Source organism: Podarcis vaucheri, assembly GCF_965113315.1.
Source record: "Podarcis vaucheri genome assembly, chromosome: 1".
In the NCBI taxonomy this organism is placed as follows: domain Eukaryota; kingdom Metazoa; phylum Chordata; class Lepidosauria; order Squamata; family Lacertidae; genus Podarcis; species Podarcis vaucheri.
Window position 1 is genome coordinate 16338398 of NC_138759.1, and position 24123 is coordinate 16362520.

At 46.2% G+C, this 24123-nt stretch overlaps 1 long non-coding RNA gene across 1 annotated transcript; it reads right to left on the reverse strand.

Moving 5' to 3' along the window:
* Nucleotides 1–3725: 3725 nt before the first annotated feature.
* On the reverse strand, nucleotides 3726–11224 carry LOC309531291. The gene is made up of 3 exons (XR_014219200.1): nucleotides 11120–11224; nucleotides 4223–4355; nucleotides 3726–4016 (listed from the first exon to the last, which is right to left on the reverse strand). It is a non-coding gene; the product is annotated as an uncharacterized lncRNA (long non-coding RNA).
* Nucleotides 11225–24123: the final 12899 nt, after the last annotated feature.

Consider the following 24123-nt stretch of genomic DNA (forward strand, 5'->3'; position numbering starts at 1 on the left):
TGAACCAAACCAACCTTGTAAAATCCCCACAGTGCCCCTGGGTCTAGCATCATTCTGGAATGCAGTGGCGTAGCGTAGGTTGCCAGTGCCCGGGGCTGTGCGGAGGGAGGGAAATGGATGGAGTAGACATGCACATTCAACTGCCTAACGGCGTTCGTGTCACCCAGAAGATCGCAACCACTGAGATAAGAAAAGAATAGTCGTTCCGTTTTCTGGAGAGGTCACTTTCTGGTTCGCAAGGAGAAGCTGTTTTCAACAGAGCACAGTAACAGAAGTGTGCAGCTGTGTTGACGCAGCACTGGATGTTGAAACTTTGCAGCCCTAACAATTTTGCGTGCAGGGCAACTGCCTGTGCACACTATGGCACTGCTGGAATGTTCTAGGGAATTAATAAGGTGACTAGAACCATCAGCCCAGTGCGGTTCATAACCTTGCAACCTGCAACCAGGTAAGCCCACTAACAGAGGAAGGGACCCGGGGTCACTTCAAAGCTGGAGCTGTGGTCCTGATCCCTGGAATCTCCTGTTCAAAAGGTTTGGGAGGACCTTTGCCTAAGATGATGAGACTGTGGAGAGCTGCTGTCAGTCAGGATAAGCAATAGTGAACTAGATAGACTAATGGTTTGATTCGGTATATTATTATTATTATTATTATTATTATTATTATTAATCATTATTATCATTATTTTCTTATACCCAACCCATCCGACTGGGTTGCCACAGCCACTCTGAGCAGCTTCCAACAAAAACAGAGGGGAACTGGAAGAGGGAGAAACCATTAAGCATTAAAAACTTCTCAAAACAGTTATATAGTTGTTTAACTCTTTGACACCTGCTGGAAGAGTGTTCCACAGGATGGGTGCAGCTACCAAAAAGGCCTTCTGCCTGTTTCCCTGTGAGGGAACTGCCAAAAGGCCCTTGGAGCAGGACCTCAGGGTCCAGGCTGGACGATGGGTGTGGAGACATTCCTTTAGGTATACACGTGTGTGTGTGTGTGTGTGTGTACAGTCATACCTCGGATTACAGATGCTTCAGGTTGCGCTTTTTCAGGTTACGGACCCGCCAAAACCCAGAGGTACCGGAATGGGTTACTTCTGGGTTTCGGGGATCGCACATATGCAGAAGCGCTCAATTGCATGCGCAGAAGCACCGAATTGCAACCCGCGCATGTGCAGATGCGTCGCTGTGGGCAACGAACGTGCATCCCGCACAGATCATGTTCGCAACCCGAGCGTCCACTGTGTGTGTGTGTGTGTGTGTGTGTGTGTGTAAATATATAAGGCATGTGGCCTCTTGGAAGGGCCCTACCTTTACTAGAGGTTTTGGGATCTGTGGCTGCTGCATCTCCCCTTGATTGCTACACTCAAAGGTAAATTCACACTTCCCGGGTTATATGAAATGACAATCCACCTTGTGAGTGCCAAAGAACACCGCCCGATTTCTTCCTCACTAAAATTCCTGCTTCTTTTTCAACAGTCCTGATCTGCTGCAGACCATGGATGGAAAACCCGCCATGGATTCAGCTATCCTTGGTCAGTTTGGACAGTATCCAATCCGTTATTTAGTTAGCATAAGGATTCCCCACTCGACGCACTGTACTCTGCCCCAAATTTGCTTGGAAGGGTTCAGGGGAACCCCCAAAACAGGTTTAGGAGGCACCAGAGAGGCTGAAGAATAAAACCGTTTTCCTCCAGCGCTGTGGATAGTGCCTCAAACAAGAGAGGCAATGCTCTATAATGGTTGACTTCATGATAACGAACAGCGACCAGAAATAGATAAAGCGTCAATAGCCACAATTAGTGGGTCGATATTCATTAGCGTAATAAAAGAGCTGGCCATAAAAGCACTCGGCTCCAACTCAAGAGGACAGTAGCCGAGTTTCTGTTTACATAGCCAAAACAAAATAGCTGATTTCAAGGTGGGGAGGCCACTACTAAGAAGTGGTTCTTATCAATTCAGCGCAGTCCTAGTTTCATCCCTGCTCTGCCACGATGCTCGCTGGGTGGCCCTTGGGCCAATCACTGGCAGGGACTGTAAGGAGCTGGAAGGTGAAGGGGCTGGGGAGAGAGGGGATGTGACAGAGGGCATGACTGGGGATAGGCTGGTGGGGCAGTGGGAGGAAGAGGCAGAGGATCTTGGGGACGAGACTAGTGAACTGGGGGGTTCTGTGCCACCAGTGAGAATTTAAAAAAACCTCCACCAGCAGCTTCCCCATAGCAGTGGCGTAGCGTGGGTTGTCAGCACCCGGGGCAAGGCAAGTAATTTGCGCCCCCTAACCCATGGATTTGCGCCCCCTAACCCATGAATTTGCGCCCCCTAACCCTAACCCCCAGATGTTGCGGCCGGCCCCCCCTGCACCCCCCATGCTACGCCACTGCCCCATAGGCACCGGCCGTGTCTGCGAGGCATTTGCCGGCAATGTCTGGGGGAAGGCGCTCAGGAGCCGGGTGCAGGTCAACAATAGCAAAGGAGAGGAGAGGGAAGCCCAGGCGTTGACAGGGCAGCCTCTGGAGATCCCTGAACATGCCCGTGCAGAGCTTGCCTGAGGCCTATGGTGGGAATCCCCAGTCAGCTGGGAGGCACAGGCATTCTTGGCATGACGGTATAAGTCCCTGGCAAGGGACTCCAGCCAGCTTAGCCCTCAGGCCTGAGGCAAGTGTACTCTGTATAACTCTGTACAGTCGTGGCTTGGTTCTCAAATGCCTTGTGACTCGAATGTTTTGGCTCCCGGACGCCGCAAACCCGGAAGTGACTGTTCCGGTTTGCAAACGTTTTTTGGAAGCCGATCGTCCGATGGGACTTCTGCGGTTTCCTGCAGCCAATCGGAAGCCGTGCCTTGGTTTCCGAACGTTTTCAGAAGTCGAACAGACTTCCGGAACAGAAATCCCTTTGAGAACCAAAGTATGACTGTATAGGGAAGCTTTTCAGTGTTTAATGTTTTGTTATGTTTTTATATATGTTGGAAGCCGCCCAGAGTGGCTGGGGCAACCCAGTTGATGGGTGGGGTACAAATAAATGATGATGATGATGATGACTGTCCTTGCCCTGCGTAGGCCTCTCCCTAAATGCTGAGAGACACCCAAGGCCCCTGAAGAGGCTGAGCCTATGGAGGAGGAGGAGGAGGAGGAGAAGAAGAAGAAGAGGAGGAGGAGGAGTTTGGATTTGATATCCCACCTTTCACTCCCTTTAAGGAGTCTCAAAGCGGCTAACAATCTCCTTTCCCTTCCTCCCCCACAACAAACACTCTGTGAGGTGAGTGGGGCTGAGAGACTTCAGAGAAGAGTGACTGGCCCAAGGTCACCCAACAGCTGCATGTGGAGGAGCAGGGAAGCGAACCCGGTTCACCAGATTACGAGTCCACCGCTCTTAACCAATACACCACGCTGGCTCTCACTGGAGCCCTTTGTGGATCATTCTCCCCACTGAGGTGCACCCAACTACGTCATTTTTTTCTTTCAGGAAACAGGTGGAGACCCGCCTTTTCCAGCAGGCTTTGGGATGTGGGAATTGTGACTGCAGTAATTTGTGGACAGTTCGACGATGATGCTTTTATTATAAGTTGTAGTAAAGCAAGTGTTTTTACCTCGAATGTCTGCTGTAAAGCACCCTGTGGCCTTTTGGAGTGGAGCAACATCCAAAAGAATTTTGATAGCATTAGTCGTGTTTTGGCTGATGCATTGGTTAAGCCAGGGAAGTACAAATTTGGGTAGTTTCCATTCTCCATGAACGTGTCTCAAAAGGCTTGTTCACATGTTATACCAAGCACAGGTCTTTACACACATACTCACATCTGCACAACACAGTGTATCCTTATGGAGTTGTACAGTTCAAATACCTGGGCCCACAGGTACACAAACTGTACACCTGCCAATTGTATTGCATGTACACTCATACGGTCATCCCCCTTTAAAGCCATCTTAAGACAGCCAATTCCACGGGTTAACTTTGTGCTGCGTGAAGAAATACTTCTCTATCTCTGGCCTTGAATTTTCTGCCAATCAGTCTTGCTGGATGGCCCTGAAAGGTAGACACAGCGGTGAGGGGTGGAGATTTTTTGCATCTACGTTCTCCACACCAGGCAGAACGTTATAAACCTTCTGGAGCGATCCAAGGCCAGTTTAGGCCACGGGAAGGCATCACAATTGATTAAGGTAAAACCGCAATTCATCTTCCTTCTCCCTTTTTAAATAAGTAAAATCCAAACATTATTATTCAGTCGTTACCTTGGAAAGTTCCTTCAATAGTTGGGTTCAGTCCGTCACAGTATAAGCTGCCCTTGCTTAACTCTGGCTGGAGAAACGCAATGATACCCAGAAAGTGCTGAACTGGCATTCTAGAGGACATTGGACTTAACAGCTTTTGGAAAGAAGGGGGAAAAACAGCACTATAAATAGAGAGCTGGAAGAATCCAACTATGTTAATTACGGTATAAATAAGGCACGCTTCAGCTGTGTTTACACGTGCACTTCATTCTGGATTTCCTGAGTGTCCTTATTCTTGTTGGCTTCACACACACAACCCCATCCCACAATTGCATCTGAGCCTTTGCAACGGGGTGGGGGTTTGTTTCCCCCCAGTTTGCATTCCCTCGTGGGAAACCTTCCAGGGTCCATATGCCAGTGGGGAGCACAATGGAGAGAAATACAGCCATCCTTTGAAATCCGCACTTCTCTGAATTTTGCTACGAAGTTCTCCAGCCAAGTAATGTGCACGAAAATACATATGCTTGTGTAAGATGTGTAGATGGATGCATCTGTCGGTGAAAATAACATGCAAAATTGCATTGCGCTGTAACGTGCCCTGGGATCCCCAACATTTCTCCAATGAAAATAAGGACATCCTAGGGAAAAGTGGGACATTCCGGGATCAAATCCAGAAACCAGATGGCTTCTCTAAATCAGGGATGTGCCTGGAAAATAGGGACACTTGGAGGGTCTGCCATTCGCTTTGGGATCTGGCCCCTATCACTGGTGACGTGCACACACACACACCCCAAACAAATTACCCCCAAGACAATGTGATTCCCTGCTCTGCTTTACAAGACATACTTGCAAAGTCTTTCATTCTAGGCTGTTCTGACATTATTCTGTGACACGCATATGAACTTGCATGCACAGGGAAGAAGTGGTGCCATGCCAGCTGACACGTACCACCGACATCTGCAGATTGGGGGGGCTGTAGGAAAGGGGAGCCTAACTCTTTGTGGCTTAGGGCCTTCTTATTTACGGGACCACCTCTCCTGGTCTGCCCTGCAGAGGACCTTAAGGTCCATGAATAATCATAGTTTAGAGGTCCCGGGCCCTAAGAAGGTCAGATTATCCTCTACCAGGGCCAGAGCCTTCTCAGTGATGGCTCCGACCTGGTGGAATGCTCTGTCCCATGAGACCAGGGCCCTGCAGGATTTAACCTCCTTCTGCAGGGCCTGTAAGACAGAGCTATTCCACCTAGTTTTCAACTTGAACTTAGCCTGATCTTTTATTCTCCTTCCTTCCCTTCCCCTCCCCTTTTTATGAAGATTACCTGCTCTGGGATCCCACAGCTATTTCTCCCCTGGCCTCCTCGCTGGCCCAAACAGGATTAATTTAACCAGCTATCCCTGGTGATCATCTAATGTTTATTGGATGGATTTTCCCCTAAATTGATGTTTGAATTTATTGTTTTTCACGCTTTTATACTGTATTTTATGCTGTTTTTTTGTTGTATCACAATTATGTCTTTTAAATTTGTTGTTAGCTGCCCTGAGCCCGGTTTTCTGAACCAGGAAGGGCGGGGTATAAATAAAAAAATATTATTATTATTAACCTGCATATGTTCATGCCCACTTTCCTTTCAGACAATGCACAAAGACTTGGGTGCATGGAAACTTTAGTGGGAACAGTGTTGTGCAGTGGGTGCTGCTAAACTGGCACTGAGAGGTGCTGGCGCTGGTGTCTGATGTCTACGAGCTGCAACACAGCCTGCCTGCCTCGCTGCCTGCCTCCTCCCAGGTTCAAGAATGCCATAAATGCTACTCTCCCACCACGAGGAATCTGACCACATAAAAGGCTTCTCCTGGATCTTCTTACAGGCCTGTGGAAGTTGAGAGTCCAGGAAACTTTTCTCCTGAAGGAAGGGAGGCGTACGAGTTCAGCCCGAGTGAATGAGTGACCATTTGCCCGAGGTTTCTCTGCTACAGCTGCAGACAGCTTATGGTAATTTTAAAGAGTATTTATAGCCAGCTTTGATGAGTTCCCTGCAGTATTTCAAAGCTCGTTGCAATCATTTGGCATTTCTAATGACTCCTCCATTCCCCCACCTACTCTCTCTGCCCAGCCTAACCAAGCGACACTGCGGTTCCTGCAGGTGTAAAGGTTTCTAAGAAAGCAGAACTGTTCAAAGGTGTGTCAGCACCAACAATGTTGTCGCATCATCATTCTTTCTGATACCATACTCAGATACCTATCAGACCATATCTGCATGGCACAAATGCCACTTTAACCATCACTTTAACCATCCCCCCCCAAAGAATCCCGGGAGCTGTAGTTTGATAAAGGTGCTTAGAGTTGCTTGTTGTTGTTTAGTTGTTTAGTCGTGTCCAACTCTTCATGACCCCGTGGACCAGAGCACACCAGGCACTCCTGTCTTCCACTGCCTCCCACAGTTTGGTCAAACTCATGCTGGTAACTTCGAGTACATTGTCCAACCATCTCGTCCTCTGTCGTCCCCTTCTCCTTGTGCCCTCCATCTTTCCCAACATCAGGGTCTTTTCCAGGGAGTCTTCTCTTCTCATGAGGTGGCCAAAGTATTGGAGCCTCAGCTTCAGGATCTGTCCTTCCAGTGAGCACTCGGGGCTGATTTCCTTTAGAATGGATAGGTTGGATCTTCTTGCAGTCCATGGGACTCTCAAGAGTCTCCTCCAGCACCATAATTCAAAAGCATCAATTCTTCGGCGATCAGCCTTCTTTATGGTCCAGCTCTCACTTCCATACATCACTACTGGGAAAACCATAGCTTAGGACAGTGTTTTTCAACCTTTTTTGGGCAAAGGCACACTTGTTTCATGAAAAAAATCACGAGGCACACCACCACTGTGTGCGGAGAGGGAGATGTCAGAGCCCCGCTGCTCTCTATGGGGAATCGGATGAGAGCGGACCGCCTGCCCGCTCTCATCCGATCCCATCCAATCTGATCCCCACCCAGGACGGATGGAAAATAGGGTGGACACAGTCCGGCGCCCGCCTAGTGGGCGAAAATTTGACTTTCTTTTTTAAAAAAATCTTTCGAATTTTTTTAATTTTTCCCACGGCACACCAGGCAACATCTCGTGGCACACTAGTGTGCCGCGGAACAGTGGTTGAAAAACACTGGCTTAGGAGACCTGTATTCCACTCACAGAGCTGCAATTACCAGAGTTCGCGGAGAAAAAGGAATCACTGCTAAACCCCTCTGGGAATTGTAGCTCCGGCTGAGTTGCTAGGAGAACCCTATTTCCCTCAAAGAGCTGAAATTCTCACCGTCAGTTCCTCTCCCCAAGGAACTCTGGCAAGTCCAGCCTCAGTGCTTTCCAGAGGAGTGGGCTGGAGGGCTGGGGGGCTGGGGGCTGAAACAGGCCTCCTCTCCAAATGGTGCTCAACCTCTCCACTCTTAACTGCCTGCCATCATCTTTGCAACTCTCCGCTACCTGTCCACCCAGACAGATTTTGCTACAGACCCTCCAAGTGACCCAGTTTTCCACGGACAGTCCCAGACTGTCTCGGTTTCTGATTTGATCCCAGAATGTCCCTTAGGACGTCTATATTTTCACTGGCGAAATGTTGGGTGGTATGGTGTTATCTGACCCCCGATCCATCTGAAGGCAATCCTATACAGTCGTGCCTTGGAAGTCAAATGGAATCCATTCCGGAAGTTTGTTCGACTTCCAAAACGTTCAGAAACCAAAGCGTAGCTTCTGATTGGCTGCAGGCAGCTCCTGCAGCCAACTGGAAGCCACGGAAGCTCCATTGGACATTCAGCTTCCAAAAATAGTTCGCAAACTGGAACACTCACTTCCGGGTTTGGGGTGTTCAGGAGCCAAAACATTTGAGAACTAAGCTGTTCAAAAACCAAGGTATGATTGCATAGGGAAGGTTTTTTTAAATGTTTAATGTTTTATTATGTTTTTGTATACGTTTTATATATGCCCAGAGTGGCTGGGGCAACCCAGTAAGAAGTGTAGGGTATAAATAGTAAAGTTATCATTATGGAACGAGATGTCCCTATTTTCATCGGAGAAATGTCGGAGGCTGTGTTACCACCACCATCCAGCGTCACCATATAAAACTGTGGGAATCAGGCCATGGATAATAAACTATGGCCCAGTAGTAGGAGCATCCCATACCCCACAAGTGTTCCAGAAAAACCAGCACATCCTGTTTTTTTTATCATGAAAGCCATTTTAGTTGCTGTGATCTCACATGATTTTGCAGTGCAATCTTCTCCTGAAAAAAAGCATTTGGGGGTGGGCTGCCATCTTGCGCGGTACCCCAAAACACCTGTTTTTTGGATGCCTTGACCGAAAAAGTGCTTTTGGGGAAAGGAACCACAGCACAAAATTGCATGAGATCAGAGCAAACCCAAATAGTCGCCGTGTTCTTGCAATTAAAAAAATGGGAAGGTGGCGTCCGGGAAGATGGCACCCCGAATTTCGGCACCCCGCAATGTCAGGAGGAAGGCAGCAAGTCCACTTCAACACTCCTCCCCCTGTCTCTCACTCAGGGGGAAACTCACCAAGTCAAACTTGCCCTCTACCAGGCTTCTGCCCCAAGTGAGGGTCATAGGCCTGTTTCTTACAGGACCTGGAGTACAGTTCCATATTCTGACCGACAGTGCAATTTCCCCCTGTGCCTCTGACACCCTAAAGTAATGACCCAAAGAATCAAGCCCCTTTGGTGTCTCCCCTTCAGAGACAGCCATGCTGCCCGTGGCAGAGCTTGTTCTTCTAATAAGGCAGGCCAGGGATTATAGCAATTGTTGACTGGAAACATCTAGGGGGCCACAAACTCCCCACCCCTGATCGGAGCAGAGCGCCATATTGTAATACTGTGATTTATAGGCAAAGCCCTTCCTTCTGGATGGCTTCATTTCAAATGCTGAATTTGAAACTTCCATTGAAAACTATAAATCCACAGAGAGACTCCCCACCCCCCACCTTACAAGGCAAAAAAAAAAGAAGTTTAAATAATCACACCCATGAATTAGACAGCTTGGGCAGACTCATAACCTATGAATTACAGGGTGGTACGTGAACTGCATCGCAATGGTGCCTTCTACACTATTAATTTTCTTTTTTTCTTCTTACGTAATTCTTCCTAAGGGTTCAGGCATTAATGGAGTACTAGAGCTCCCAAAGCAGACAAGAGACCAGCACATTCCAGATTGTAATTTGAATTGTAATTTTTAAAGCATTGAAGAGATGTCCCTTCGCCCCCAACCACTGAAGGTATTTGTCATCCCTTCCTCCCTCCAGAATGACAGACTCGTTCGCCATTTCTCTCCTCATCTGGCCAAAGTTCTCTCCCCAAGTACTGCATAAACATTTAGATTGTTAAAACATAGGTGATAGATTTTTCTGGTGGTGTTGGGGAACCAATCTAACCCCCCCCACACACACACACACACAAAATCCCTCGATTTCTCTGGGAAGAGGGATCAATGGTTTGGGAACCGCTCTGTAAACGGTAGTTCTGTGAAGGGAATAAAGGACAACTCGCAGCACCCTTCACAAACTACAACTCCCAGGATTCTTTGGGGGAAGAAGCCATGACTGTTCCAAGTGGTATTGTAGTGCTTTAAATGTGCGGTTCGAATTTGGCCAGCATCTGCCATCGAAAGGTATCTGTTTCCCACCCTCCAGCTCTTGAAAAGCCTGCATACGAGAGCTGCTTCCAGCAGACGTCTTAGGGGGCTTTCTGGCCTTTGGAGTTGAGGCAGAAAAGATGGTTGTTGGCCCTGAATTATCCCACCATTCCTCTTCGTTGGAAGACCCTGGGTTCTAATGCTATGAGAGAGGTCTGTTGGCTTCTTCCAAAGAAGTGCACCTCTGCCATTCTCTCCTGCCTTTTTTTCAAGCTAAAAAACCCCAAACATTGTACAGTGGTACCTCGGGTTACAGACGCTTCAGGTTACAGACTCCACTAACCCAGAAATAGTACCTTGGGTTAAGAACTTTGCTTCAGGATGAGAACAGAAATTGTGCGGCAGCGGGATGCCCCATTAGCTAAAGTGGTACCTCAGGTTAAGAACACTTTCAAGTTAAGAACGGACCTCCGGAACGAATTAAGTTCTTAACCCGAGGTACCACTGTAATCTTTTCTCACAGAGAATTTGTTTCACAGAGAATTTGTTTCAGTCCCTTAGTGATCTTGGTTCCCCTTTTTGGGATTCCCTGGAACTCAACTGCAAAACTGTTGATTTGGGGCGCCTCCACCCCCATCGTTCAGCCCGGACACTGAGTTCCAGCTCTGAGGGTCTTCTGGCGGTTCCCTCAATGCGAGAAGTGAGGTTATAGGGAACCAGACAGAGGGCCTTCTTGGTAGTGGCACCCGCCCTGTGGAACGCCCTCCCAGCAGATGTCAAGGAAATAAACAACTTTCTGATTTTTAGAAGACATCTGAAAGCAGCCCTATTTAGGGAAGTTTTTAATATTTGATGTTTTATTCTGTTTTTAATCTGTTGGGAGCCACCCAGAATGGCCACCCAGCCAGATGGGCGGGGTATAAATAATAAATTTATACAGCAGCAGTTTGGGGGGGGGCATACATGTACGTACGTATGTATTGCTTTTTTATTCTAAAATGGCATCATATATTAAAATCATAAAGTGGGTGTGTACCTTAGGAATCAGCTAAAAATGTCGAGTTTGCTAAATCAACTGTAGCTAAAAAAATTTAAATAATAATAATAATAATTTTTTTAGCTAAATTGTTATCCGGGTTTGTTTTTCTGGACTCTTGTGCCTACTGCTTTGGTTAACATAGTCACTTAAATAGGACAAAGTCCAGAGAGAAAAGTCTTGAAAATGCATTACTGAGGAACCGGAGCAGTGCGGGGCGGGGTGGTGGTGTAATGTGAGAAATAAACGGAGCAGTTTTGTGTTTTCTTACTTCAGGCCTTGTACAGATCAGGAAGACATCCAGCCAAACACATGGAGGAAAACTCCCTCAGAACTACAGAGCACAAACTACCTTACAGCACTCTGCCTGGTTGCTAAGTAACATCACCTCAGCCACCCTCTTAGCTGACTTATGGAAAACAAAATTAACCCATAAATTACGTATGGAATGATCTCTTCTGTTACCCTTCCAGCAGTTATAAATCTTTACAGGTACAGTTTTATTGTTTTTCTCACCAACAGACGCCTCTCCAGATCTATTAATACCGTAAGATGAGGCTTTCAGATTTGAGGATCAGTGACCTTGCCCCAATCATAATAAATTATCGTCCGGCCCACCACCCCCGCCATTGCGCCATAGTACCTGACTTTCCTTGAGCTTTTCTTTATATGAACCAATTTATCATAAAAGAGGTTGGAGAGGAACAAGGACTGCGGAAAATGTATCCCGAGAAAGCTAGTCAAAATTGGAGCCACTGAAAAGCCTTCATCCTAATTACGAAAGACAGAATCTCAAGAATAACCGGTATAAAACTATTCTAAAAAGAAAATTGCATCTCCTCCACTGTGCTCTGATCTGCGTGGGAAGATACCTTCTTCTTATCTTCCCTTTTGTTTGACTAGATCTGGGTTGGCATGTCCGCGCTAAATCATTCTCTAAGTCTTGCCTTGTTTTTCAAACAAATTATCAGACCAAATTACTTACTCCGCTCAGATAATGACGCCATTCAGATTGTCTAATGTACAATTTCCTGACACGCTCCGCAGTGGTTTCTTAGGAACCCATTCACAGGGAGACCTGAGATCAGAACCTCTTCCAGCCTCAGTCCAACCCTAGGAAAGGTATTAATGTGCAAATGTTGCATAAGAAGGTAGTGGGGATGCACTGCAATGCACACTGCAATGCGCACCCCATGCAAAGCAATATAGCACAGGTAGATTGCATCCTTCCCCAACTGTGTACAGTGGTACCTCTGGTTACGTACTTAATTCATTCCAGAGGTCCGTTCTTAACCTGAAACTGTTCTTAACCTGAAGCACCACTTTAGCTAATGGGGCCTCTTGCTGCCGCTGCGCCGCCGGCACACGATTTCTGTTCTCGTACTGGGGCAAAGTTCTCAATTCGAGGTAACTCTTCCAGGTTAGCGGAGTCTGTAACCTGAAGCGTATGTAACCCGAGGTACCGCTGTATTCAGATGAAAACTACCAGCGGGGGTGGGTGGGGAGGGATTCAGGACATTATACGCCAGGGGTCAGCAAACTTTTTCAGCAGGGGGCCAGTCCACTGTCCCTCAAACCTTGTGGGGGGGCGGACTATATTTTGGAGGGGGAGGAAATGAGCAAATTCCTATGCCCCACAAAAAAAACCCAGAGATGCATTTAAATAAAAGCACACATTCTAGTCATGTAAAAGCACGCTGATTCCTGGACCGTCCACAGGCTGGATTTAGAAGGCGATTGGGCCAGATCCAACCCCCGGGCCTTAGTTTGCCTACCCATGTTATACGCCTATCGGCTTAGAGTTCTGAATTTCCTTAGCTCAGGAGTGGATCATCTTTTTCTTTTGTTGAAAATCATATTCCCTGGGGATAATCTGTCAGGGACCACATAGCTGTGGTCTCAGGCAGTTCAAAGAAAACCCTTGCCACCCATATGAAGTTACAAGTAGGGCAAGCATGCATGAAATTAGGTTGAGGGCCATGCAAGGCCCTAGGGCTGGTGTGGCAAGCTTCTGGCCCTTCAGCGTTCTGCTGAACTACAACTCCCATCAGCCCCAGCAAGTATAGCCATTGACCAGAGGGATGGGAATTGTAGTTCAGCAACACCTGGAGGGCCAAAAGTTCCTCACACTTGCCCACACCTGCCTCAGGTGGACGTAGGAGACTGACTTTCACCTTCTGTTCTGTCCAATAAGCCACACTCATGGGAATCATAAGCCACACAAAGCCTTGGGTGTTTAAGGAATAAGTTCTGCAAGAGCACCTGACCCAATAAAAGTGACATATTAATATTAATAACATTAAGAATAATATGAATAATATGAATACATTATCACTGCAAACCAAATGATTTTGATTAAACTGTCCCCATACAAACTCGGTTCACTAAGGTACAGAGCTCTCTGCTGGGGTGTTTTTGTATATCCGACGTTGTCATAAAAGTTGCGGCATAAATATTTCATGAATAAATAAATTGCTGTTTTTGTTGTTTTAATTCTGTAAGGTGCCCTGGAAATATTAATGCTGTAGGGTGACATTTTGATAGAACAAAACAAAGAATAGATATGAAAATTATGAGAAAATCTTAATGCGAAAGCTATTTAAACATTGCGTAGTGCAGTAAATATATACAACCAGCAGGACTTGCCACATTGTTTTCTGTTTTAATTTGATGGGTCACCTTCTCTATTACACATAAATCACCTCTTCTAATTAGTAATGATCCGTTTATTGCCTTACCTGTCCCATCCCCCAATCACACTTCCCAACGCCCTTGGTTCAGTTCACATTTAAGCCTTGTGGGCTACAGACCTATGCATGCTTACCTGGAAGTAAGTCCCATAAAACTTAACAGAGCTTACTTCTGAGTAGACATGTATCGGATTGCCTTATTGGTGAAGCTACAATTGTAGAACACACCCCTCTCTGCATATACAGCCTTCCAGACAAGGGAAATATCTTCCTTTCCTTAGAGGACAAATGAAGAAACTGGCATCAGAGAGCACAGCTGTGCCACACATTAAGGCTAAATTGCTGAAACCTCGAGCCCAGCCACACTTCTTTCCACAGCTTCTCAGACTTCTGGATCCTCCTAACCCAGCACGATCTACTAGAGTTGTGCTCTTGAAAAATTACTGTTGCATTTCATCTCATCCCTTGTTCTGTTTTGTTTCCAGGAATCCAATTTCCTTACTTTTCCATTTGTCATTGTCTCATTTCTTTAGTTTCCATTTCATTACTGTTTTGTTCCCTCCTCTTTTTCTTTTCTTGGTTATTCATTTCATTTCTAGATTAATTAGAACAGAGATGCAGCCATAACATTGGTGTTTACCATCCAAACGGCATTAAATACGTGTGGATGTTTTGCTATTCGCCTAAGGCAGACGTTCCCAAAACAGGGGTGGAAGAACCTCTGGGCTCTGGGCCATTCTTGGCCTACGAGGCAGTCCGAGTTGGGCTGCTAAGACATTTCCCCAAAACCAAATACTGTTGTTATTATCCTTCCTTGCTCACTTTAGTGAGATCAACAGAGTACCATCCTTTGCAGCTTAAACTTGGAAGCTAAGACAAAGTTGACCTAATCTTCTAGAAACAATAATCCAGGATGCTTTAAGGCAGACTGGATTTTCCTGGTATTGCCCCTTTTCTCCCCCTTAAAAACAACGATCACACACCCACACATGGTTGTGTGAACAAATAAAAGTAGTATTTACTTACATAATCTAGACCTTGAAGCAGCAAATAAAGTTGCAAAATGAAGGCAGATTTGTAACTACTGTACTATCTAAGTTACAAAAGTACAAAATGGAAGTTTTTTTTAAAAAGGTGTCGGAGCTTCGGAGATCAAGCATGCATGTGTCATCAGCTTTGGAGCATGATGAAGAAAAAGAGAGGTGCCCAGGCAAGAAGGAAGTGTGCAGTGTTAAAGCTTCCTGCCAGGGCAGCCAAAGGAAGTGACCTCACAGATTTCTCTCTAGCAAATATTACAGGAAATCTCTGTGAGCCTCAGGTCCTTCATGTGTCTATCTGGCAGAACATGATTTGTTGGTATGACTACGATAGTGTCCCACAATATCAAGATCTGTTTCCCCATCCTTGCTATAAAGGATTGGATTCAGATTTGATACTGTGCCCACCTTTGCCTGTGGCCTTGCCTACCACTGGCATGTGGGTACCAGAAGAATCTACACCCAAAACCCTCCCATACTGTGAATGGTTCTCCATTACTCCATTTCTTGGCTCTTGACCCAGAAGACATCTTAAGGGAAGTTCAGGGAAGTTTTTAATGTATGACATATTAGTGTATTTTTGGTCTTTGTGGAAGCCGCCCAGAGTGGCTGGGGAAACCCAGCCAGATGGGCGGGGTACAAATAATAAATTTATTATTATTATTATTATTATTATTATTATTATTATTATTATTATTATTGTTATTAGGAAGGGGGAAAAACACAGGGTGAAAGAAAGAGGGAGAGAAGATTGTGCCCCTCCCACTTTTGCATCCGGCCCTGCCCGCCAGTGGCATGTGGCCCCTGACAGATTATTGCCCAAGGAAATGCAACCCAAAGGTTTGGTTATAGAAGAGCAGACAGCCTGACTGACCTTGTAATTATTTTCTCCCTTGGAAGAGAAAATTAGAACTATTTGTTCAAAGCCACAGATAAATACCGTAATGCCATTTTTCTTTTACTTTATGCGGGGGGAGGGATATATATATATATATACAAGATGGGGGAGAAGATGCCTATAAAACACATGCATGGTGACAACTGGAAGCTGCGGAATTGGGTTGGAATTGCATTTTGCCCCCTTTTGAAAGCTTAATTTGTCATTTCTGGATATACCACAGCACACAGCTGCAGAGTTGAATCACGACTCTCCTGCCAAGGCAGCATTTAAAACCCACAAGATGGAAGTAAATTCTACTGCTGCAATGCAAAGCCCAGTTTCGGGGAGGTCAAATAAGCATCTTTCCCCCACCCCCACCCCTCAAAAAACAAAAATGCAAAGCTGCTGTTGCTCCCGCATTCAACATTGCCAGAGAGTCTCTTTGCACAGCCCTGAGAAACTAGGAAAGCTGTGGATATCGCAGGCCTCTTACAGAAGCCACGGCGGTCTTATGAACACAGCATCACGGCGAAACTGGAGCTCAGGGGTGGCAAAGCTCAGGCCGAGGGGCCGAATGTGGCCCTGGGGATTCCCACCTCTCCCCAGCCACACCCCTGTCAGGGGTTGTCAGGTCTCTGAAGAGCGTGTGGCAGAGGCAGAGGCCAAGGGGAGTGTTATGTACTGAGTTGAATAGGATCCAAAATGCAGCGGTCTGATGGGTCCTAGAACAATAGGATTCAGAATGCAGCAGTCTGATTGGTCCACAGGAGCCACCCAGTCCAGCTCCAGGTGGAAGTGAATCCACAACCTGATTGGCCTACAGGAGAATCCTGGAATTAGCCAATCACATTGGGCCTATTGTGTAAATAATATATATGAAGCAGACATTCTGGGGGAACTTCCATTCCTCCTTGCCACTATGAGCTGAATAAAGAGCATGAAATCCACTCTCGACTCTGAATATATTTCAGGGAGTGACCCAGGAGAGGGAGCCAGCGCTTCATGGGGTTTGACGCCATTCGCAAGTCAGGAGCCAGGGCAGGTGGAGGGAAGAGAATCAGGGCAGTCCAAGATGAAGGAAGGCGCATAGGATGTGGTGGAAGAAGAAGAGGCCATTCAGGCAGCAGACAGGTCACTAGGCCTTCCCCCGACCTGCTGTCTCCTAGAACCAGGAGGGGCTTGAAGTGGAAACAGCAAGTCAGCGCTAAATTACACCATGCAGGTTGGAGTTCACTTTTTATTAGTAAAAACACCATCTCCGCAGACTTCACTGAGGGTCAGGCTTAGTGAGCAGAGCAGCTCATTCCCTGTGCTCTTCCTCCATGAAAATCAGTTGCCGCGACTGAAAGTCCCCTCCTCCCCACAGCCATCTAAGTCCCCTCCTCTCCAGGGCTTTTTTCAAGCAGTCAGAGACTGCGCCCGCGTGAAGCCAATCTCTCTTCTGCCCTTTTCATGCTTCTTCTGGTTCTGAGAGATGAGGAGGAGAGGGAAACTGGTCACAGCAGGAGGAGAGACACCCATGAGTCTTCACCAGCTGGATTCACCTCTGCCTCTTGGCCTCCTTCCTCTCCTGCTTCAGCTTCTGCCTCTGATTCTGGACCTCTGTCTGCCACAGACTCTGCCAGCTCACTAAGCTACTGCTTCAGTTTGCCCCATCAACAATCCCTGAGCTCTGAGACTTCTTCTCTTTGTAGCTCCCTAGCTGGTTCCTCCCACCATTCCTCTGCATCCAACCAGTTCCTGACAACTTTCTGTGCAGAAGAAGTCTCAGGGGAGGGTATATAAGCTGCAGAGGGGTGGGGGTCTCATTATTGGTGCAACTGCTCTGCAGGGTACAGATTTATAGAGGCCAGCTGTCTAGCGACTAGAGCCGTGCGTGTGCGCGTGTACACCTGTCCTAGAGCACCACGGAAGTCACTGTAAGTGCTTCTTTTGTCAATAAAGACTTGACTCTCAGACGTATGCCTTCTTTATTTTTGTTTGTTTGTTTTTTTCAAAAATATTTATTGCAAAAGTTTTTTATAAAAAGCAAACAGACCGCATACTAAACAGAAAGAAAAAGTCAAAGCAAAGTTAACAAATAAACAAAGAATGGAAGAAAAATACATATAAAATACAGTTGTTCATAAATCATATTTTCATAATCTTTGGACTTCCTCACATCCCCCTTCCCTGCGTTCTCAATCACCTAGTTATAGACAGCAATTTATTCCCTTGTTTCAGTTCTTATTTTATAAATCTCAGATATTATGTCCCAAGTTTTAAATAACTTTGTCATTAATTAAACTACTTGATTTGAACATAATGTTGCTTCAAATTTCATCATTTCCTTAAACCTCACTTATTCTCATATATCTTACAACAAAATTACTGCTGCCGTGTTACTTTCGATCGTGCATTCTCCTAACATTCATACAGTTTATAGTGTTTTTGTAAATAGTCTTTAAATTTTTTCCAGTCCTCTTCCACGGTCTCTTCTCCCAGGTCCCGAATTCTGCCAGTCATTTCAGCCAATTCCATGTAATCTATCAGTTGCGTCTGCCATTCTTCCAGTGTGGTTAAATCTTGGGTCTTCCAGTGCTTTGCGATGAGTATTCTTGCTGCTGTTGTTGCATACAGAAAAAAGGTTCTATCTTTCTTTGCCACCCCTTGGCCGACAATGCCCAAAAGGAAGGCCTCTGGTTTCTTAAGGAAGGTATACTTAAATACCTTTTTTAACTCATTATAGATCATTTCCCAGAAAGCCTTTACCCTTGGGCACGTCCACCAGAGGTGAAAGAATGTTCCTTCAGTTCCTTTACACTTCCAACATTTGTTATCGGGCAGATGATATATTTTTGCCAGCTTGACTGGGGTCATGTACCACCTGTATATCATTTTCATAATATTTTCTTTCAGGGCACAGACGTATGCCTTCTTTAGCTGTGGTGGGCTAGGAAAGCCCCCTTTCCCCAAGCCACACCTCCTCACTGCCCCTTCTCCACAGGCTTCGGCTGGAATGTGCATTGGAATTCTGTTCACGCCTCTGGATGGAGGAGGATGGAGACAGGGTCTGGGAGTGCATGTGTGGAAACTAGGCTACTACAGAAAGGCAACGCACATTTTATTGCCCCATCCACTTTTCCCTTTTGCCCCACCCACCACCAGCATGCTGTGTGAAACAGTACAGTGGTACCTCAGGTTACATACGCTGTTCAGGGAAGTTTTTAATATTTAACGCTGTATTGTTTTTAATACTTGATTGGGAGCCGCCCAGAGTGGCTGGGGAAACTCAGCCAGATGGGCGGGGTATAAATAAATTATTATTATTATTATTATTATTATTATTATTATTATTATTATTCAGGTTGCATACGCTTCAGGTTACAGACTCCGCTAACCCAGAAATAGTGCTTCAGGTTAAGAACTTTACTTCAGGGTGAGAACAGAAATCACTCTCCGGCAGCGCAGCAGCACCATGAGGCCCCATTAGCTAAAGTGGTGCTTCAGGTTAAGAACAGTTTCAGGTTAAGTACGGACCTCCGGAACGAATTAAGTACTTAACCTGAGGTACCACTGTACATCCTTTCATCTGTCCTAAAACCAGGTCACTTGAGAGAATACTTGTTCTATAGTCCAGCTCTTCTCTGGAAAGATTGGAACGCCGTTCCTAGGTTTGTGTCTAGGATCGCAGCTGTTCGGCTCCGACAATGTGCCAGAATTAGCAGGAAGTGGGGCTGGAGTCCTTGTGTGGGAGGTCTGACCTTTAGATGTCCACAAAAATGATAAGTCAGTGTTGGGCAGCTAAATGTCCCATGGCATTTCGGTTGGCAAGCTGGTGAAATGTGAGCCAGACAATAATAGCGTTCGGTTGATTCGCAGCTGGAGAGAAAATCATACTCGGAGAGTGGGCATCAGTGGTTCCTCGTCAAACTGGAGAGAGGCATTGAGTGGGGTGCCGCTACTCAGAGCCTAGTAATATTTTCATTAATTACTTAGATTACTGAGAGCCAGTGTGGTGTAGTGGTTAAGAGTGGTAGACTCGTAATCTGGTGAACCGGGTTCGCTTCCCCGCTCCTCCACATGTGGCTGCTGGGTGACCTTGGGCTAGTCACACTTCTCTTTTTTTAAAAAAAAAAATATTTATTAATTTTTCAACAGTTAAAACACAACACTACAGAAAACCAAAAAAAAACCAATACAACAATACAATACAATACAAAAAACACTACAAAACACTAACACACAAACAACTAACAAAACAAAAACCATTTAAAGCACAATCCAATTTCAATATCTTATCTTTCATTCACTTATTTCCACGACCTCCTCACATCTCCCTTTTTGTATTCCACTTCTATTAATTGTTTCAGCAATTCCTTTCCATCTTCCTCTGTTTTCTATCCTATAATTATCCTAACACATTCTAACCTTATTTTTCCCTTTAATACTCTATTAATCTTGGGCTAGTCACACTTCTCTGAAGTCTCTCAGCCCCACTCACCTCACAGAGTATTTGTTGTGGGGGAGGAAGGGAAAGGAGAATGTTAGCCGCTTTGAGACTCCTTCGGGTAGTGATAAAGCAGGATATCAAATCCAAACTCTTCTTCTTCTCTTCTTAGATGAAAGGGGTTGTTGAAGGGACCCTTATCAAACCCGCAGATCACACAAAAAACAGGGAGGAATAGCGAATGCCGCAGAAGATAGGAATGAAATTCAAAACAGCATGGACAGAAAGGGAAACTCGGCTGAAATGGACAGAATGGAGTTCAACAAGGACAAATACAAAGTCTTGCATTTGGGCAACAACACATGTATATGATGGGATATATTTTGGAAGCAGCACACGAGGAAAGGATTTTGGGACCATAAAGGTAAAGGGACCCCTGACCATTAGGTCCAGTTGTGGCCGACTCTGGGGTTGCAGCCGAGGGAGCCGGTGTACAGCTCATGTGGTCATGTGGCCAGCATGACTAAGCTGCTTCTGGCAACCCAGAGCAGCTCACGGAAATGCCGTTTACCTTCCCGCCGGAGCGGTACCTATTTATCTACTTGCACTTGATGTGCTTTCGAACTGCTAGGTTGGCAGGAGCTGGGACCAAGCAACGGAAGCTCACCCCGTTGCGAGGATTCGAACTGCCGACCTTCTGATTGGCAAATCCTAGGCTCTGTGGTTTAACCCACAGCGCCACCCACGTCCATAGTTGATCGCAAAAGGGATGGGGGTGGTCTGGAATGCTTTCTAAAGACACTGTGTCCGTCAGCTGTCCCCCCCCCCTCCAGTGCTTCTTCTTCCTCCTCTCCCATTATTTCCCAGCTTTCCCCCTCATCGGCCTCTGAGCTGTGATCTCCCTCAAACCCCTGTTCTATTTCTGAACTGTCTTCTTCTCCTCTGGAAGGGTCAGGCTGGGGAGAAGGTCTCCACCATTCCTCCTCTGCCCAGTCCCTGACAGCCATGTGCACACTGCTTCCAAAATCAGCAGCAGGAGCACACTACACAGAGAGTAAACAGGAGTCTGCACACATCCAGTCTCTCCTGCACTGGGATCTTTAAAGGGGATATTTACCTAGACATCATATCGGCTACAGGTGGACTTATTGCCACCTGTGGGACCTTGGTGGCAATCCATTTTCTAATTTATCCCCCTCCTTTGGTCCAAATAAGCATGAGAGGCAGAAGTCCTGGAGCTTCTGCAGAAAAGAGGGGAATAGGAGAAAGGGAAGGAAGAGGTGAAGTTGTCTGAAGCCAGACAGACAAGCAACCAGGGAAACATTTGCACACAGGAGAGTGCATTACATTTATTGAAGCAGTAGCTATGAAGCTCCTAGCCAATGATCATGTGAAATTTACATATCCTTCCACTCCTGGGACACTTCAGGTGTGGGGCTGATTGTTGCTCCAAAGCTTGAAGACTTGGTTCCTTTCACAAGAGTGGCATCCTACATTGAAATTAAAACATAGATTGCTTCAGAAATAAAGCTATTCCCATCTCTGTAAGAGCACCTTCACGCAAGACATTTTTCCCTGCATGGGCGAACAAAAAAGCAAGTATACCCAATTTGCATTTGGGTGATCACTGCACATTATGATCTGTGGGAGGCTTTCAAATCATTCTTCTAAGCAAGTGTGTCCTGTGGAGGAATTCCGAAGCATGAGGAGTGAGACCCTCATCTTCCTAAAAGTCCAGGGACCAGGGCACTCCATAGACCACTTGTGGCACATATTTGCAGACCCTTCAAGTTGATTACACAGTGTGCCAAGCGTGCCTTCCTCTTAGCACATTTCTCCTTTTCTCCCTGAGTTTGAGCATCTTCAAAGCCCATGGTAAAGGTAAAGATAAAGGACCCCTGGACAGTTAAGTCCAGTCAAAGGCGACTATGGGGTTGTGGTGCTCATCTCGCTTTCAGGCCGAGGGAGCTGAAATTTGTCCACAGACAGGTTTCCAGGTCATGTGGCCAGCATGACTAAACCGCTTCTGGCGCAATGGAACACCGTGACAGAAACCAGAGTGCACGGAAACACCATTTACCTTCCCGCCGAAGCAGTACCTATTTATCTACTTGCACTGGTATGCTTTCGAATTGCTAGGTTGGCAGGAGCTGGGACAGAGCAACGGGAGCTCACCCCGTCATGGGGATTCGAACCGCTGACCTTCTGATTGGCAAGCCCAAGAGACTCAGTGGTTTAGACCACAGCGCCACCCACATCCCCATCACACCTTTGATAAAGGCTGTTCTTTGGAGCACTCTCAGGCCAGTGTTTCCCAGAAACTATAATTTATAACCCTCTGCCCAAAATCCTATCCCCTACCTCTCTAATGCTCATACACCACGCAGGGCAGCTCACAACAAAAGCACAAGGCTTTCTAAAAAATATAATACAAAAAAACCCTAAGCATAAAGGACGCACAACATTAAAAATGCATTTCGAAAGCAACGGTGGCAGAGATCACAGATAAAAATGAGGAACGGTGCATACTGTAGTTTGCAAATTCCGTTCCAAATATGTGCACATTTTTCTTTCCTCCTTCGGTAGCAGCAGCAACACGAAGACACTTTGCATAAATCCTCCTCGGCCAGAATCTATAATCTACATGATCATTGCTTCTAATCTACTGACTTGCCAGGGCTTTCCACGCTGGTATTAAGGAGGATAATTACAACAGCCCCCAACCCCCAACCCGTCGTTTATCTACAGATCCAAAAGCTTTACAAATGATTTCACAAGCCCCGAGATCCTTCCGTCAGCTAAGGTACTAAATAATCCTTAAGATCTGAGCGATGGGTCACCTCCAGATGAAAATTTACCTTGGGGAAAATTCAATGCAGCATCTTCAGCTGCTTCCAACCATCTCCGCATCTGCTTGTTCTCTTGGTCCTGTCTAGTGGCTCGGCGCTAGAATTATAGCGATCGTTCCGGCCCAGATTTATGGACCATTTATGTGCAAACCCCTACAACTTTTGTGTTCTATTTTTAGGCATCCGGTGGTTCTGTGGCACTTTCGGATGCTCGCACTCCATACATCAGCCCCTTCCTTAGAGTTTCAAATGTGCCACCTGGCAGGGGCTAGAGTGCTTCTGTCTGTCCATTGCTGTACCTGCTGAGCTCTTAGGCCGGGCACCTCCCAACAGGACTTAATTTAAACCTGGTTTCAGCTCCAGTGGGGATGAGGGACCTGTAGCTCTTGGGATGGTGCTGGCTGGGTGTCAGGATGCTGTCAGAGGCTCCTGGCTGGATGCCCAGGAAAGTATAAAGACAAGGGAAAGTTTGTTACAGTCTTTTTTTTATTCCAATCCTTACAGAGAGAGGCTATAGAACCCAGTCTCTTGGATAATGGCGTTGTCTCGTGTGAATCTCCACCCAATTCCTCATTCGTCACTTCTACGGGTGCTGCTACGTGCCCTCTGTCTTTGAGCTCTTTGCTCTCCTACTTTTAAGGCTCACCGGGTTCTGGGAGATGGAGGGTCTGGAATGCTTTCTAATGACTGTGGTGATCACACAGGGTCCCCGGACGTTTCACAGTCTATTGATTCCTGTGCCACCACGTTATTTCTCGCTGCCACCACCCAGGCCCTACCTGGTACAATACTGGGTCCAGTCAGGGTTAAATTGGAACATAAACTTCTGTTTATTTATTGCAGTTTAACAAACGTGTGGTTTCACAAACGGTATCGGTCCATTACAATCATGGGGTGCCTATCCAGACCTATAACTTCCACTACCTGCTCTCACTAAACCACCTCTCAGATATTTACTTGTCTTCCTAGCCCCTAACTGTTCCTGACCCAGCTTATTTCGCTACACAAACTCAACCTACCCCCAGACTCTATCCCAATTCACTCCCACTCCAACTAACCACCCAACTCCCAATGAACTCCTCCTTTGCCCCTCCCAGAGCTGGTTTTATAGTGCTCTGACTCCACCCCCCTGGGTTCTGATTGGGTAACCTGTTTAACTATTTCACCTCCAGCACTCTCATATGTTAACGTCACATACCTCCCCCCTTAAGAAGTTTTGATTCAGGAGAGTTAACTTCTTAAAGTTACACTCCTGATCAAACAGTTTTGTGTTTTGTTTTGTTTTTTCACATACACACACACACACACACACACACACACACACACACACATAGATAAACAAGTAAATTGTTGATTGTCTCTGTTCATCCTTCACTCTCTGGTTTTTGTG